Source organism: Calypte anna, chromosome W (genome assembly GCF_003957555.1).
Source record: "Calypte anna isolate BGI_N300 chromosome W, bCalAnn1_v1.p, whole genome shotgun sequence".
NCBI lineage: Eukaryota > Metazoa > Chordata > Aves > Apodiformes > Trochilidae > Calypte > Calypte anna.
In genome coordinates this window covers 20,958,487-20,974,993 of record NC_044276.1, presented here as the reverse complement: position 1 = coordinate 20,974,993, position 16,507 = coordinate 20,958,487, and the positions used below count along the sequence as shown (strand labels likewise).

At 42.2% G+C, this 16,507-nt stretch overlaps 1 pseudogene; it reads left to right on the top strand.

The window, feature by feature from the left end:
• Window positions 1-16,037, top strand: part of LOC103534496 — a 74,047-nt pseudogene extending 58,010 nt beyond the window's left edge.
• Window positions 16,038-16,507: the final 470 nt, after the last annotated feature.

Here is a 16,507-nt window from a genome sequence, read left to right as displayed (position 1 = left end):
ACAGGGGAGCTAATAGGATAGATCTGGAGGGTAGAAAGGCTCCGCAGTTGGGGATCATTTGCCAGAGATGAGGGCACTGGTAAGGTAATTGGGAGAAAAAACAGTACTTTGGAAATGCCTTTTATCCGAAGTAAAAAGTGGATATTCTTGTAAGGAGGATATCAAATGTTGCCCTATTAGATGGAACACCATGGAAAGAGGCATCAAATACCTGAGGGAGCTGGAAGTTCAGGAGATCATCTATGGTGATGGGCAAGCACCTGAGGATCCTGACAAAATTCCATGTAGGAGGCCTGTCTTTAAAAAACTCACACAGAGTGCCCCTGCTAGGTATTCCCACATTTTGGGGGGAAGGGTCTTTGGGGGAGATGATGAAACACCACCAACTGTAGTGAAATGAGGCAGTCAGGTGCCACTAATTACAAGGTAGTGGGCTTGAGCTTGTGTTAAGCCCACCTGTGCCTGGTTAGGCTCTGAGTCTCGAACCCACGGCCTCAGCATTGCTTGGGTTTGTCTGTATAAGTACTGTGTGCTAACCGGCTGCGCCACTCAAGCCTCACCCTAAAGGTGATGAGCTCTAGTGGCGCAACAAAGTTAGTGCGGTGCTGAGACAAAGCAGCTAATCTCTCTGCAGGCATACTCAGGAGTGAGCCAAGCCTGTGTTTCAAGACTCACCTTTTATTGGCCCCCTAATCCTGCTCATGCGCAGTGGAGGCCCGCCCTAATCAGGCACAGGTGGGCTTAACACAGGCTCATGCCCACTACCTTGTGATTAGTGGCACTTGGTTGCCTCACTTCACTACAACCAACTGTCGGTGAATTTGTTAGCCAGCTAAAACACCATGAAGACAGTGTCTCCAAGCCCGTACAGGCTCATGTCTCAGCTGTGGAAAACCTGGCTGTGGAGTTCAAAACCACATCTGAGGAGATAAAAACCTCTTCTGAGAAGTTGCATGAAAATTATCTAAGATGGAAACAGAGTAACACTCGTCGTTCTCCTGAATGGTTCCATATATCACCTATCAAAAATAGGCCCTTCCCTAGGGGGCCAGCTCAGGTTAGACAGAACTCAACATGGAGTTCTCTGTGGTCGACCCTACATGACCTTGACAAAGATGTGTATATGAAATGGCAAACCCACCGCTACCCTGTAGTGAAATGAGGCAACCGAGTGCCACTAACTCCCAGGGAGTGGCATGAGTTTGTGTTAAGCCCACCTGTGCCTAATTAGGGTGGGCCCCCACTGTGCATGAGCATGATTAGGGGGCCAATAAAAGGTGCGGCTTGAAGCACAGGCTCAGCTCATTTCTGAGCACGCCTGCAGAGAGGTCAGTTGCTTCTCTCAGCACCGCACTACCTTCCTTGTACTGCAACCCGAGCAATACTGAGGCTGTGGGTTCGAGACTCCTAAGGGCGATGAGCCTGCCCTAATTAGGCACAGGTGGGCTTAACACAAGCTCATGCCACTCCCTGGGAATTAGTGGCACCTGATTGCCTCATTTCACTACACTACCCTGCATCCAAGAGTACAGGAGCTGCAAGGTAATACCACTGGGAGTAGTGTTTCCAGAAGGGTGATGGCTCCAATCTCCCAAGAAACACCCATTATTGGCCCCAGCAGATGGGTCTCCAATCCAACTGTGAGTCAGGGAAGTAACAGTGAGGGTCCAGTTTGCCACACAAACCCTTCTGTTTAGTGTCGGCGCTGTACTCAGCAGTAGAGGGGCCCTGCCTCTAGCCAGGTGGAGGAGAGGGATAACCAAGTTTACTGGACAGTGTGGATTCGGTGGCCTGGCACAGCAGATCCACAGAGATACAGAACCCTGGTAGATGCTGGTACACAGTACACCTTGATACCATTGAATCACAAAGGAACAGACTCTATTACCATCTCTGGAGTCACAGGAGGGTCTCAAGAACTGACTGTAGTGGAGGCTGAAATGAGCCTGTTGGGAAATGACTGGGAGACCCACCGTAAAGGGACTGGCCCAGATGCTCCGTGCATCCTTGGTATAGACTTTCTCCGGAAAGGGTATTTCAAGGACCCAAAAGGGTAAAAGTGGGCCTTTGGTGTAGCAGCTGTGGAAACTGAGGGCATTGACCAATTGTCTGCCTTGCCTGGTCTTTTGGATGACTCTTCTGTGGTGGGCCTGATGAGGGGAGAGTAACAGCAGGTACCAACTGCATCTAACACAGCACATCATCAGCAGTACCATACCAACAAAGACTCCCTGCTCCCCATACAAAATCTTATTTGCCAATTAGAGATCCAAGGGGTGATCAGCAAGACTCGCTCACCTTTCAACAGTCCTATATGGTCAGTGTGGAAGTCTGATGGAGAATGGAGATTAACTCTTGACTACCATGGTCTAAATGAAGTTACACCATCAATGATTGCTGATGTTCCAGATATGTTGGAGCTTCAATATGAAGGGGAGTGTAAGGCAGCCAAATGGTATGCAACTACTGACATTGCTAACTCATTCTAATCCATTCCTATAGCACCAGGGTGCAGGTCCCAATTTTCTTTCACCTGGAGGGGTGTCCAGTACACCTGGAAATGTCTGCCTCAGGGGTGGAAGCATAGTCCCACCATCTGCCATGGACTAATCCACACTGCACTGGGGAAGGGTGGAGCGCCAGACCATCTGCAATACATTGACGATGTTGTGTGAAGTAATATGGCTGAAGAAGTCTTTTAAAAAGGCAAGAAAGTAATCTGCATACTACTAGAAGCTGGTTTTGCTATAAAGAGAAACAAGATCAAGAGACATGCCAGAGAGATCCAGTTCCTGGGAGTAAGATGGCAAGATGGGCGCCGGCACGTCCCTATGGATGTGGTCAGCAAAATTGTAACCATGTCGTCACCCACAAAAGAGATGCAGACCTTCTTGGGCATGGTGGTATTTTGGAGGATGCACATTCCCGGGTACGCTCAGACTGTAAAACCCCTTTATGACGTCGCTCAAAAGAAAAATGGTTTTACATGAGGCCCTGAACAGCAACAGGCCTTTGAGCAGATAAAACAAGAGATAATCCGTGCAGTGAACCTGGGACCTGTCCGAACAGGACAGGAGATTAAAAATGTGCTCTACACTGCAGCTGGTGATAATGGTCCCATCTGGAGCTTATGGCAGAAAGCACACAATGAGACCCGAGGTTGACCCCTAGGGTTTTGGAGTCGTCAGTATAAAGGTTCAGAGGCCAATTACACTCCAACTGAAAGAGAAATACTGGCTGCCTAGGAAGGATTTTGAGCCGCTTCAGAAGTGACTGGTACTGAGGCAATGCTCCTCCTGGTACCCCATCTGCCAGTTCTGAAGTGGATGTTCAAAGGGAAGATCTTGTCTACATACCATGCCACTGATGCCACCTGGAATAAATGGATTGCCCTGATAACAGAGCGATTGGGAATCCTGATAGTCCAGGCATTGTGGAGGTAATTACAAACTGGCCAGAGGGTAAAGACTTTGGAATGCCACCAGATGAGATAGTGAACCGTGCCAAGGAAGCCCCTCCATATAATGAGCTTTCAGATGATGAGAAGTAGCTTGCTCTCTTCACCGATGAATCCTGCCGCCTTGTAGAAAGTCAGTGGTGGTGGAAAGCAGCGGTTTGGAGTCCTTCACAGCAAGTCACTCAAGAAGCTGAGGGGGATAGTGAATCAGTCCAATTTGCAGAGGTGAAAGACATCCAGCTGGCCCTGGACATTGCTGAAAGGGAAAAGTGGCCAGTGCTTTACTTCTACACTGACTCATGGATGGCAGCAAATGCCTTGTGAGGGTGGCTGAAGGAATGGAAATAGGACAATTGGCAGCGCAGAGGAAAGCCTATTTGGTCTGCCACTCTGTGGCAAGATATTGCTGGCCCGTTAGGGACACTAACGGTAAAGATACAGCACATGGACACCCACATACCTAAGAGTTGGGCCATTGATGAACACCAGCAAAACCATCAGGTGGACCAGGCAGCTCAAGTGTTTCAGACAGATTTAGACTGGGAGCACAGAGGTGAACTGTTTCTAGCTCACTGGGCCCATGACACTTCAGGTCACCAAGGGCGAGATGCAATGTACCAATGGGCCCATGACTGAGGGATGGACTTAGTTTTAGATATTATTACACAGGTTATTCATGATTGTGATGTATGTGCAGGAATCAAACAATCTAAGCAGTTAAAACCTTTGTGGTACACGGGAAGTTAGTGTAAATACAAGTATGGAGAGGCCTGGCAGATAGATTACATCACACTCCCTTGGACTTGCCAGGGTAAGCACTATGTGCTCACAACGGTTAAAGTAAGCTCTGGGTGGTTGGAAACATACCCTGTGCCTCATGCCACTGCCCATAATAATATTCTGGGGCTTGAAAGGCAAGTGTTGTGGTGACATGGTACACCAGAGAGGATCAAGTCAGACAATGGGACTCATTTTAAAAAAAAATCTCATATACAATTGGGCTAAAGAGCATGGTGTAAAGTGGATATACAATATCCCCTATCATGCGCCAGCATCTGGAAAAATTGAACGCTACAGTGGCTTGCTGAAAACCACCCTGAAAGCAATGGGTAGCGGGACTTTCAAAAATTGGGATATGCATTTGGCAGAAGCCCCCTGGCTAGTTAACACAAGGGGATCTTTCAATTGAGCCAGTCCTGCTCAATCAGACCTTTTACATATAGTGGATGGGGATAAAGTCCCTGTTGTGTGCGAAAGGAACCTGTTGGGAAAAACTATTTGGATCTATCCTGCTTTGGGCAAAGACAAACCCATCCGTGGGATTGTTTCTGCTCAAGGTCCAGGACGCAGTTGTTGGGTTATGCAGGAGGATGGAGAAGTCCGTTGTGTACCACAGGAGAACCTAACTCTAGCCAAAATAATCTAGTTTCACTTTGTATAGTTTTAATTGTTATATAGTAGTAATTATTTGTATTAAGTGTTTTTTCCCCAGGATAATGCAGTGGCGTCCAAGAGCCTCAGGATGAGTTTGCAGCACATGAAGGTGTGAACCCTGACAGACCCTGTACCATCTGTCTTGCTTTGAGAAACTGCCGTGATGAGGATCTGCAGCCTGGACTCAACAAACATCTTTTTTAAAGACAGGGCATCGCCAGGGGAATGAGTATGGAGAGATATGGAATGGAATAAGGGGTGGAATGTCATCGTTTGAATAGGAGGAACTAAAGGAGGGCTTTTGGACTCTGAGAGGGGCAGAAAGCAAAGGGAGGGATCTATTCCCTCCCATTTCCTGCCATACTCTATAGAACATCAGAAAGACAGCAGCTCCTCTCTCTCTTTGTCCTCCCGTTTCCTGCTAGCTGTGCTGTTTTTCATTCCTGACAGCTTGCCACGTGCTATCTATTGTGTTTTATATATATATTCATATATATTTGTATATATATTTCTTTGTATGTATATTTCTTTCTTGTCTTACCCTTTGTGTTATTACCTGTATCCAATTTTTTTCATTTTCCAACTTAAAGTCTCCATTCTTTATTCTCCTTTTATCTTCCCTTTCAGGGGGGGGGCAAATAGAGAGGAATTTTGTCATTAGGTTTCTGGCTCGCCCAAGCTGATAAACTGTGACAAAGTGTAGTATAATATAGCTGTTGTCCTGCTTCTTACTCAAGTGGAACTTTATTTAAGAAGGGTTCCAAGGAGGACCCAGGCAATTATAGACCCATTAGCCTCACTTCAGTCCCTGGGAACATCATGGAGTGAATTCTCCTGGGGACTATCATGGGTCAATTAAAACTGTGTTCAGGAAAAGCCAACATGGATTTATCAGGGGCAAATCATGCCTAACAAGCCTGATGGCCTTCTGTGACAAAGTAACCCACTTGGTTGATGCAGGGCAAGAAGTGGACATTGTCTACTTGGACTTTTCCAAGGCTTTTGATGCAGTACCCCACAGCCTCCTCCTGGAGAAATTGACTCAGCATGTCCTGGACAAGTGGTCTGTACAGTGGGTGGGGAACTGGCTGACAGACCATACCCAGATGTAGTGAAATGAGGCAATCAGGTGCCACTAATTACAAGGTAGTGAGCATGAGCTTGTGTCAAGCCCACCTGTGCCTAATTAGGGCGGGCCCCCACTGTGCATGAGCAGGACCAGGGGGCCAATAAAAGGTGAGGCCTAAGATACAGGCGGAGCTCAGTCCTGGGCTAGCCAGCAGAGAGGCCAGTTGCTCTTGGAGCAACAGCTCCGATCCGGGTTAGTCAACTTTGAGAGCCATGGGCTTAGAGCATTGCTTGTGAGTCTCTGCTGGAACACCTGGTTGGACCTTGAAGCGCCGTTCCCTAAGAAAGGTTTGTCTTGCTACACCCAGACATTAAATAATTCATACTCCAGCTGGCAAAAGGTCACAAGTGTAGTCCCCTTGGGATTGATATTGGGCTTGATGCTGTTTAACATCTTCATAAGCGACCTGGATGTTGGGATCAAGAGCACTCTGATGAAATTTGCTGATGACACCAAGATGAGTGGAGAAGGGAGAGGCATCCTCCAGGATGACCTAGGAAGGCTGGATAAGTGGGCTAAAAGGAACTTCATGAAGTTCAGTGTAGAGAACTGCAAGGTCTTGCACCTGGGAACACATAACCCAGACTGGGATCCACTTGGCTAGAGAGCACCCCTGTGGAAAGGGACCTGGGGGTCTTGGTGGACAGTACGCTCAACATGAGCAAACAATGTGCTACAGCAGCAAAGAAAACCAGCAGGATGCTGGGTTGCATCAACAAGGATATCACCAGCAGAGACGAAGTCATCATTCTGCTCTACTTGGAGCTTGTCAGACTGTACCTGTAGTACTGCATCTCGCTTTGGTCCCCACTGTACAAAAAGGATGAGGACAGGCTGTAGAGGGTCCAGAGAAGAGCTGGAAGAATGATCAGAGGACTAGAGCACCTGCCATATGAGGAGAGGTTGAGAAAACTAGGTTTGTTCAGCTTTGAGAAGAGAAGGCTTAGAGGAGACCTAATTACAATCTTCCAGTACTTAAAGGGCAGCTACAAAGAAGATGGAGATTCCCTATTTACAAGGATTCACATGGACAAGACAAGGGGCAATAGGCTCAAGTTGCTTCTGGGGAGATTCCGTTTGAACACAAGAGGAAAATTTTTCACTCTGAGGACAGTCAGATATTGGAATGGTCTCCCAGGGGAAGTGGTGTATTCCCCCACTTTGGAAAGTTTTAATTTTCAGCTTGATGGGGTGCTGAGACAGATCATATAAAAACTTATATTAGAAGGCTTGGACCAGATGATCCTTGAGGTCCCTTCCAACCTAATATTCTATGATTCTGTGATTCACATTCTCTGATTTATTACAAGCACTTTGAACACTCAAATAGGCACATCTAAATCTGATTCTTTTTCTTTTCTTTCTTTTTTTTTTTTTTTTAATAAAATATATAAAGGTGACTTTCCTGAATGTGTGTTTCTGTAATTTACTAAGTTTTAGTGTAAAGTATTCCTGTTCAGAATTGTATTTGTATTTTCAAGCCAGAGAAGAGCATATTACTAAAGTGTCTTCGGCTTGTTTCTGCATTTCTGAGTCTGGTTTCATCCTATTACAGGTACCAAGTTAGGTTTTTTTAGTTGTGTTTCTGTATTCATTGGTGCATATGTCATTTATACATCTGGTATATTGTTTTACTAATCTTGTCTGATACTATGAAAATTCTTAATATGTTAATGTTACATGGGTATTACTATTACTCATGTTAATATAATGTCAGGTTTTACCATGTATCTTCTTGCACTATGTGTGTTTAGAGGTTGAATTCTGTCCTTTGCAATATTTGTTATATATCATAAGCCAGGACTAAAATATAATGTTCATTTCCTGAATCCTGACAAATCTTGGGAGCCTAACCATTAAAAAAAGTTTCTAGATCTTCACACACACCCCTCCCAGCCTTAAAAGACTTAAAGAGGGAAAACTGAAATACTTGAAATTATGTTTTATTAACTGTTGATTGTGTGGCTTTGTTTTTTTCTGGTGTCTAACAGGTCTTCTATCAGGTAGAAATGATGCTGTCAGAAGTCCTTTTCAGATGCTCCAACAGCAGATCAGTCTCACAGAAATAATGAATACCAGTCATTCAGATGCCTCTCAATTTTTAGAAAATACAGAAGATATAGGGCCACAGGAGCATACAGATGAGAACTGCCTTTACTGGGTTATCAGCCTAACAACAAAGTGAACTCTTCACATAGTTATACAGGTTAGTGTTCCTTCTATGTAAGTGTGATAAAATGGAATGAAATTATTGAATTTTGATTATCTTTAAAATGATGTATCTGTAAAGGGGTTTTGTTGTGTTTTGTTTTTAATACTTACTGTTGACCTTGAAAATAATTCTCCTTAATAAGCTCACTATGTAACCAATGGTATTTATATGGTTGTTTCTATCTCTTTCTAGTGGTGTTAGTATTTAATTATTTCTAAAAGCTTATCAAAAGATAAAATTCAAAACCTTATTTAGTACTTTCAAATTAATGTCCTGATAACTGATATTTGTGGTCAAACTAATGAAAAGTCTGACTTGAAAGCAAGTCTACCATAAAACAAAACAAAGGAAATCTTATTGAGGAGTCTGTTGAAGTTGAGCTGTAACATGTTCATAATTCTTTTCTTCCTAAACTCCTCTGCAGAATTTGCAGTTATATGCCTTTTTATGCTGTCTATAATAAAAAAAATAATCCTGTAATGGAAATTGCAATGTCTGCTTAGTAGCAATCCTTACAATTTTTTCAACAGTGTTATGCATTCAGTTACTAACACATAAAGAGTACTGTTGGCAAAGGGAGGTTATGCACAAAATGCGAGAAATGTCTGGGAGAGCTGAGTTTGAGCTCAAGTTCAGTATCGAGAAGAGATGGCAAATAAAATCCCAATTGTAGTCTTCAATTAGCATGAGGGAATTACAGGTAAGGCCAGGCTCTTGTCAGACACACTGCTAAAGGATGAGAGACTACAGACGTGCTGTAGGAATGGAAATTCCAGTTAAATATAAGGGTAAAAATTCTTTGCAGTGTAACTTGATCTCATTTTGAAGTGAGGCCTTCTTTGTTCAAAGTGTTGAACTAGGTGATATGCAGAAGTCCCTTCAGACCTATGTTTTTCTGTGGTTCTGTTAACAGTGCAACAAACAAAAACTTGTATTTTACAATAATTTCTTTATATCTGAAATGCCAAAGGCTTTGGATAGAATCTTAAATATCACATCTTTCTGTTGATGAAGTCGGAGCCCTTTCTGCAAGACCTGTAGTAACTGCATGAACAAAAAATTTGTGCATATGCATGAGCTTCTTGCATTGATATATCCATGTTCTATTTCATATAAGAGCTCTACATGTTATTAAAGTTTTTTAGACTTTGGTCAATGCGTAAGAGTTGATTATTTTCATGTGAGTAGTATAAGATTCCCAAAAAAAGTTATTTTTTAAACATTTTGACTATGAATTGACCAAAATCAAGCATTTAGTTTTCAGCTGTTTATATGCTGATAGTTATCTGTTATGGTTTAAGGCTGTACTGGCTATTAAATGTATGACAGATGCTCTCCATTTACCCTTTCCTCTCCCAGAAGAGAGATCTATGGGTTGAAAAGAAAAACTCAAACAGCTGTAATTAAAGTCACAATTAAAATAAAAGGTAAAATATTAAAAAATAAAATATATAGAAACATATACAAAACCAACATCACACTCCCCTGATGACAATCACATCACTATTGCTTCTGGGAAAGTCCTGAACTGGACTCCTGGACCCAACAGCAGACAGGAAATGGATTCAGGAACACGTGAAGTGGGATTGAAGGCAGAAGAATGGAGAGAGCTGTCATTGGATGCTGGCCATGGAAAAAAAGTTTGACCCTCATGAGCCCTCAAATTTATACTATGACACTTATGGGATGGAATGCTCAATTTGGTCAGTTTTGGTCACCTGTGTGCTCTGCTCCTCCCTAAAGGACGGTTGCAGGTGTGATCCTTTTACTCTCTTTCTTTCCTGAGCATAAGATGTTTTTCAGAACCAAGCAGGGTCCTTGGTGTTCTTGTCATGGTTTAGGCCCAGCTGGTATCAACCAGACCTCCGCTCACTCACCCCCCACCTCCACTGTGGGACAGGGAGGAGAAAATCCAACTAAAGGCTCATTAATCAAGAAAATGATAGGAAGGTTTTTGTTCCCCAATTACAGTAACAGGCAAAAGCCAGACAGGTTCTGTTGGGGAAACAGTTCAGAAATATACAGATTGTGAGCAATCCTGACTTACTTCAGCTTAGGCTACAGTGGGTTAATAGTTATTGAGGCCTAGTTGCAGGTTTTCTAAAAATGAGCTAATGGGAAAGAGATAACAATTGGCAACAGAAGAGGAAAATAATTATGTGAGAAGAGCGGTTCTGTGAGAACGGAATGTGTAATTGGAATACAAAGCCACCGGGATGACATGATTGTGTAAACGAGGCTTCTCTATTTACGTGAGTGCAAATTATTAAAAAACTATTTCATACGATCATATTGATGTGTACATGGAATCCTTAAGCCTCCGCAGACTTTTTTCCCACAGTGCAGTGGTGTTTTGGAAGCGGGGGGGGGGCACAGGGATGGCTCCTGTGAGAAGGTGCTGGAAGTTCCACCAGTTCCAATCCCTGCCTTGTCTCTGCCCAAGGCCAAGCAGATATGGGAAGCTGGATGCGCCTCTGTGAGTAACATATTCAAGGGAAAATGAAACTGCAAAAATATAAGAAAAGGACCCGCAAAATGGAGGAGAGGATGAAGTGAGAGGGAAATGCCAGAGAAAAGACACCAAGGTCAGTGAAGAGGGAGGGGGAAAGATGCCTGAGCAGAGATTTCCCCACAGCCTGTGATGAGATGGCAGGCTGACCCCCTGCAGCCTATGGAGGAGCATGTTGGAACAGTCCCTGAAGAAGCATGGTGAAGCAATCCTTGAAGGACCACAGTGGGGTAAATGTGGATTTGTAGCCCCTGAAGCATCACAGGTGTGCATATGTGAAGAAGCAGCCTGTGCAGGATTGCAGAGAGGGGCAGATGTGGACCTACAGCTGTGGAGGACCCTGTGCCAGAGAAGGCAGCTGAAGCAGCTGTGACTCTGTGGGTAGCCCATGCTGGAGCGGTCTGCTCCTGAGGGACTGCACCTGGTGAGAGGGACTTATGTCAGAGGGGTTCATGAAGAACTCTCTCCCATGAGAGGAACCCCATGTTGGAGTGGAGGAAGAATGTGAGGAGTCCTCCCCCTGAGGAGGAAAAGCAGCAGAAACAATGTGTGGTGAACTGACCCTAAACCCCCACTCCTCATCCACCTGTGCCACTGAGGGGGAGGCAGGAGTGAAGTAATATGGGCCCAGGAAGAAGGGAGGGGGTGGGGGAAGAAGGTATTAAGATCTGGACATGTTTTCTCTTCCTCCTTGTAGATTAAATTAGTTGATTTTTTTTTTTCCTTCCCATGTAGAACCTTGTGGGAAAAAAGTCTGCGGAGGCTTAAGGATTCCATGTACACATCAATATGATCATATGAAATCGTTTATTAACAATTTGCACTCACTTATATAGAGAAGCCTTGTTTACACCATCATATCATGCAGGTGGCTTTGTATTCCAATTACACATTCCATTCTCATGGAACTACTCTTCTCACATAATTCTCTTCTGTTGCCAATTAAGTCATCTCTTTCCCATTAGCTCATTTTTAGAAACCTGTAACTAGGCCTCAATAACTATTAACCCACTGTAGCCTAAGCTGAAGTAAGTCAGGATTGTTCACAGTCTGTACATTTCTGAACTTTTTCCCCAACACTGCACTAACCCAAGACACTTCTGCATACTATTCTCTATCCATAACTATAAACATGGAGCATTACCGGTTATAGAAGCAGACACTGACTGAAAAATATGCTGTCAATTTCAGCAAGTGCATGTTAATTTTCAGCAGCGTGTGTGATGCATATCGGACGGAATACTTCATTTGATCAGTTCTGCGTCACTTATCCCATCCACTCCTTCCCACAGGAGGGTCTCGGTTGTGACCCCTTTTACTTTTGTCACATAAGGAGTTTAACAGAACTAAGCAGTGATAAGCAAGAGCCTGCCTGCGTTACATTCATACCATTACCTATGCAATAGCTATAAACATCAAGCATTAGCATTCCTAGGAGCAGACACTGTCTGAAAAATATGCTGTTAATATCAGAAAGTTGAGTCACTCAGAATGGACTTCACTGAAAATTAAAATTGCTAAAAAGAAAATTGGTTCTGTCCTAACTCAAACCAGGAAATTACCATATATAGTGCATTAGTGTATTGCATGCTTAACATTGTTAAAAAATAAGAAAAGCATGTGAAGTGAGGAAAAGTGTGAGTAAAAAAGATGCAACAACAAAGATGTTTCTCTCAGATTTTTCAGACATTCCATATACTGACTGGTGTGGGCAGATCATACACAATCACTTAGATGTGTGTTCCTCCAAATTTTCAGGAATTGCAGGCTGTATTGATGGAGTATCCCATAGTTCAGCTAGCAGCACCAAGAGTACAGAGATTGTACTAGGTAAGTTTGAAAGCGTTATGATTATTAGAGACCAGAACTCTTGAAGTATTTTTTAGGTGTTGTGGAAAAATATTTTATTTATACATACTGCAACAAACAATTGTTCTTTATTAAAAAGAAAACCACAAACAAACAAAAAACCCCTCTTTGGATGCCCTAATCATTATACAGAAAGGTAGTTGCATTACCAATGACTATGGCAGATGGCATACTTTCAAACTGCTCTGCTTTACATATATTGCTTTTTTGCAGGAAATGTAAATGCAGCTCTGTATCCAACAATGCAAGCAAATTGATTGCCTTTTCCCCCCAGTGTTGTTAGCTTAAAAAAAAGCCTTTAAAAAAATTACTGAATTTCTGTAAAGAGAAAGACGCTTCTTTTTTTAGGCTTGTTTTACATTTTGAATTATCATAATTTCTTATGAAGTAGTGGTTTATAACTTCACCTGTAGCAAGATGAACCTCTTTTAGGGAACAGCGCTTCAAGGTCCAACCAGGTGTTCCAGCAGAGACTCACAAGCAATGCTCCAAGCCTATGGCTCTCAGAGTTGACTAGCCCAGATCAGTGCTGCTACTCCAAGAGCAACTACCCTCTCTGCTGGCTAGTCCAGGACTGAGCCAAGCTTATGTCTCAGGCCTCACCTTTTATTGGCCCCCTGGTCCTGCTCATGCACAGTGGGGGCCTGCCCTAATTAGGCACAGGTGGGCTTGACACAAGCTCATGCTCACTCCCTGGCAATTAGGGGCACCTGGTTGCCTTGTTACACTACATTCACCAGTATCTGATACAGAGCAAGTAATCACCCAATTTGCAACATGATTTAGCAGTAGAGACAGCACTGTAATAGAACTTCACAGATTTTTTTAAATGTCACACAGCATTTATGGAATGCTAGTTCACTTTTTAAAAATATTTCCAGGTTGAAACTCATGAAAATAATACTTTTGTTTGTTTTATTTTAATGGGAATATTTTTTGTAGTTCAGAATAAGTACATAAATGCCTACTTGTGTGTGTAATGCAAAAACAGACTTATATGGCATAAGATTAGCACAATGAAAGACTATTCTGCTTAAACTTCATAATGTTGAATTTGTTTTTCCAGGAGTAAAACCAATCCCAGATTATACACCAGTGTGCAGAATACTTCTGTGGAAAGAAATCTTAGGTTTAGTAATCAATTTGAGTAATTCAGTAGGAACTAAGAGTTATGAAATTGGACTCCTGATATAAGTTAAATACATTTCAGATGTTTTAGAAACATTTAGTTGTATGTGTTTTCTAAGATCTTTGAGATAGTGATTATTTCTGACTTCTCAAAAAATTGTCAAGCAGGTATTATTGTGGGTTACTGGGTGTGGTATACACGTGGAATTGAAAATATAAAATATGTCTCTTGAATCAATTTTTTTTTTCTCTTTCCTTCATTCTGCTTGCAATTACCATATGTTTACCTCATTGTATGCCTGACAGACACCTAGAAGATAAGATTACTTATCAGGTTGCCCAAAACTAGCAGGACACCAGAAAGCAAAAGATAAGGATGACTCATCCCAGGAAGCCTGGAGATTTGTATGTATCAGGGCCTTATTCAATGAAGAGACCCCTCTTTCTTTTGGGGTATAAAAAACCCTAGGAAAAAAGGAAAATGTGGCTTCTTCATCCAGACGCCCCCTCCTCTCGGCACCTCGGCTTCCAGCTACGGAAAGACACAGCAGAGGCTGGAACGGCGGAGAACCAGGAGCAACTCCAGCCTGAGGCCAGGTCGCGGGGATGGTGATAACTTCTTTTTTTGTTCTCTCTTCTTTTACTCTAACGACCCTCCTGTTAAGGTGATAAATTTATGCAAAGGCCTTTTTGCCAGTAAACCGGCTTTCCCTGTTTTTAAAATAAACCCTTGTAACTAATTTTGAATCCAACAGTCTTGTTATTTTTGTAAATTCAAGCGTTGTCTATAGGTAGTGGCTGATTTATCCTCATAATCAATATATAAAATAATAAGCGGATCACGACACTGGGGATGATATGTTTGTCCTGTATTTAATTTCTTACTCTTCCCTATTATTTTTCAAATTGGTAGTTCAAGTGTAGTGATTTTTCATTACAAACTCAGTATGTCATGCATCTTTATTAAAGAAATTATAATTTTTTTTTGGTATTTGTGCCAAATAATATATATCAGATAACCAGAATAAGAATCTGAAAGTAACTTGTTGAGAAATACAAATCTGCTTTAAGCAAGAGTACAACTACTGGAATTAATTTATAGAAAATCTCGTGATAAATATAGGAAAATAAATCCAGGGACCAACATTACAATAAAAAATGGTTTCTGTGCTACTGAAGTTGGAAACTGGCATACTACTGTTAAAAGAAAATGCAGAAGTCCTCATTTTAGTTTTAACAATGGTTACAGGTATCTAAGTTAGGTTTTCTAATTTTTTATTACTTCTGTACATGTGGATGCCTGTTTTTCTATATACTCTTCTCTTTCTACATCTATTATTTTAAGACTAGGTGATCTCAGAGATTCCATACATCTTTCAAATTACATATTCTGTCTCATCTGAATTTCTTCTGGTTTGGTACAAAATAATGCTATCTGCTTTGATTATCTTGTTTTGTAAGATCCAGAATGGATAATATTGTAGCAGATGAAACCTTTCTTGGGGCACGGCGCTTCGAAGTGAAACAGGTGTTCTTGCCAAGGTGTACAAACAGTGCTCCAATCTTGTCACCTTTACACTTGGCTAGCCTTGTTCAGTGCTTCTGCTCCGGACTCAGCTAATCTCCTCCTCTGGCTGCTCGAGAGCGAGCTGGGAATGCACTTGGAAGCTCACCTTTTATTGGTTGCTCAATCCTGCTCATGCGCAGCTGGGGTAGTCCTTGATTGGGCACAGGTGGGCTTGACACAAGCTCACACCTCCCGCCTCGTAATTAGCCACACCTGATTGCCTCATTTCACTACATAATATAATGACGATTACTGAGGAGTTCTACTTTGATAATGATGACAATCAATATTTAATTGAACATTTTTAAAAAATATGATGGAAATCTGTTGAAGACACTTAAAAATTTGTTTTTCCTGTTGATCAGAATTAAAGAGAAATATCCCCAAGCATTTGATGCCTTTACTCTGAGGTGTCCTACTTCTTAGCACATTGTACATTTCGACTTCCAACTCAAAGGTTCATTCCGGAGCTATTTCAAGATGTACAGTTCTTACAAGTGGAGACTTCAAATGCAGTGAATGCACCAAAATGTGTCAGCTGGGTGCAGGTTTCATGTTCTGAATGCTTTCAGATATGTCTTAAAGGAAACCATTTTATGATGTCTTTCTAAGTAAAATCACTGACAACATTAATACTTCATCTACTTTTTCTTTTAGATGCATGAAGAAGTTGAGGATATTTTAGCAGCACCAGCAAAACAGCCAGTAACTGATACGTCAGCTGAATCCTGACCTCTGTCTTGTGCAATGCATTGCATATAGACTTTATGAAATCCTCAGACATCCTCCAAATGACTGGGTAAAAAGCTCTGGAACATCTTCTAGACCATTCCAGAAGCTACTGGTACCTGAAGACTGTACTGAAAACGTTTTCTTCCTAAACAGTTCTGCCCAAGTTTTTTGAGCCCTTTGGGGAGTTATTAAACATCATCATAGTTTTAATAATAGCAATTACCACTATATGCAAGAGCCAAGCACTGAACACCTCCACAAGTTTTCTTTTCATTTTTTAACAGAAATTAAAAAAAAACAAAACACAGGACAACATGCAGAGACATCTTTTATGGTTGATTTAGATTCTGTTCCAGAAAACCAGAATGATGTTTTAGCCCCTGAATACCAGGAATCAGAGAGATGAGGGTGCATTCCATTGCCAACAATGGGGAGCCATGCTATAATAATGAACACCAGGGGACTAATGT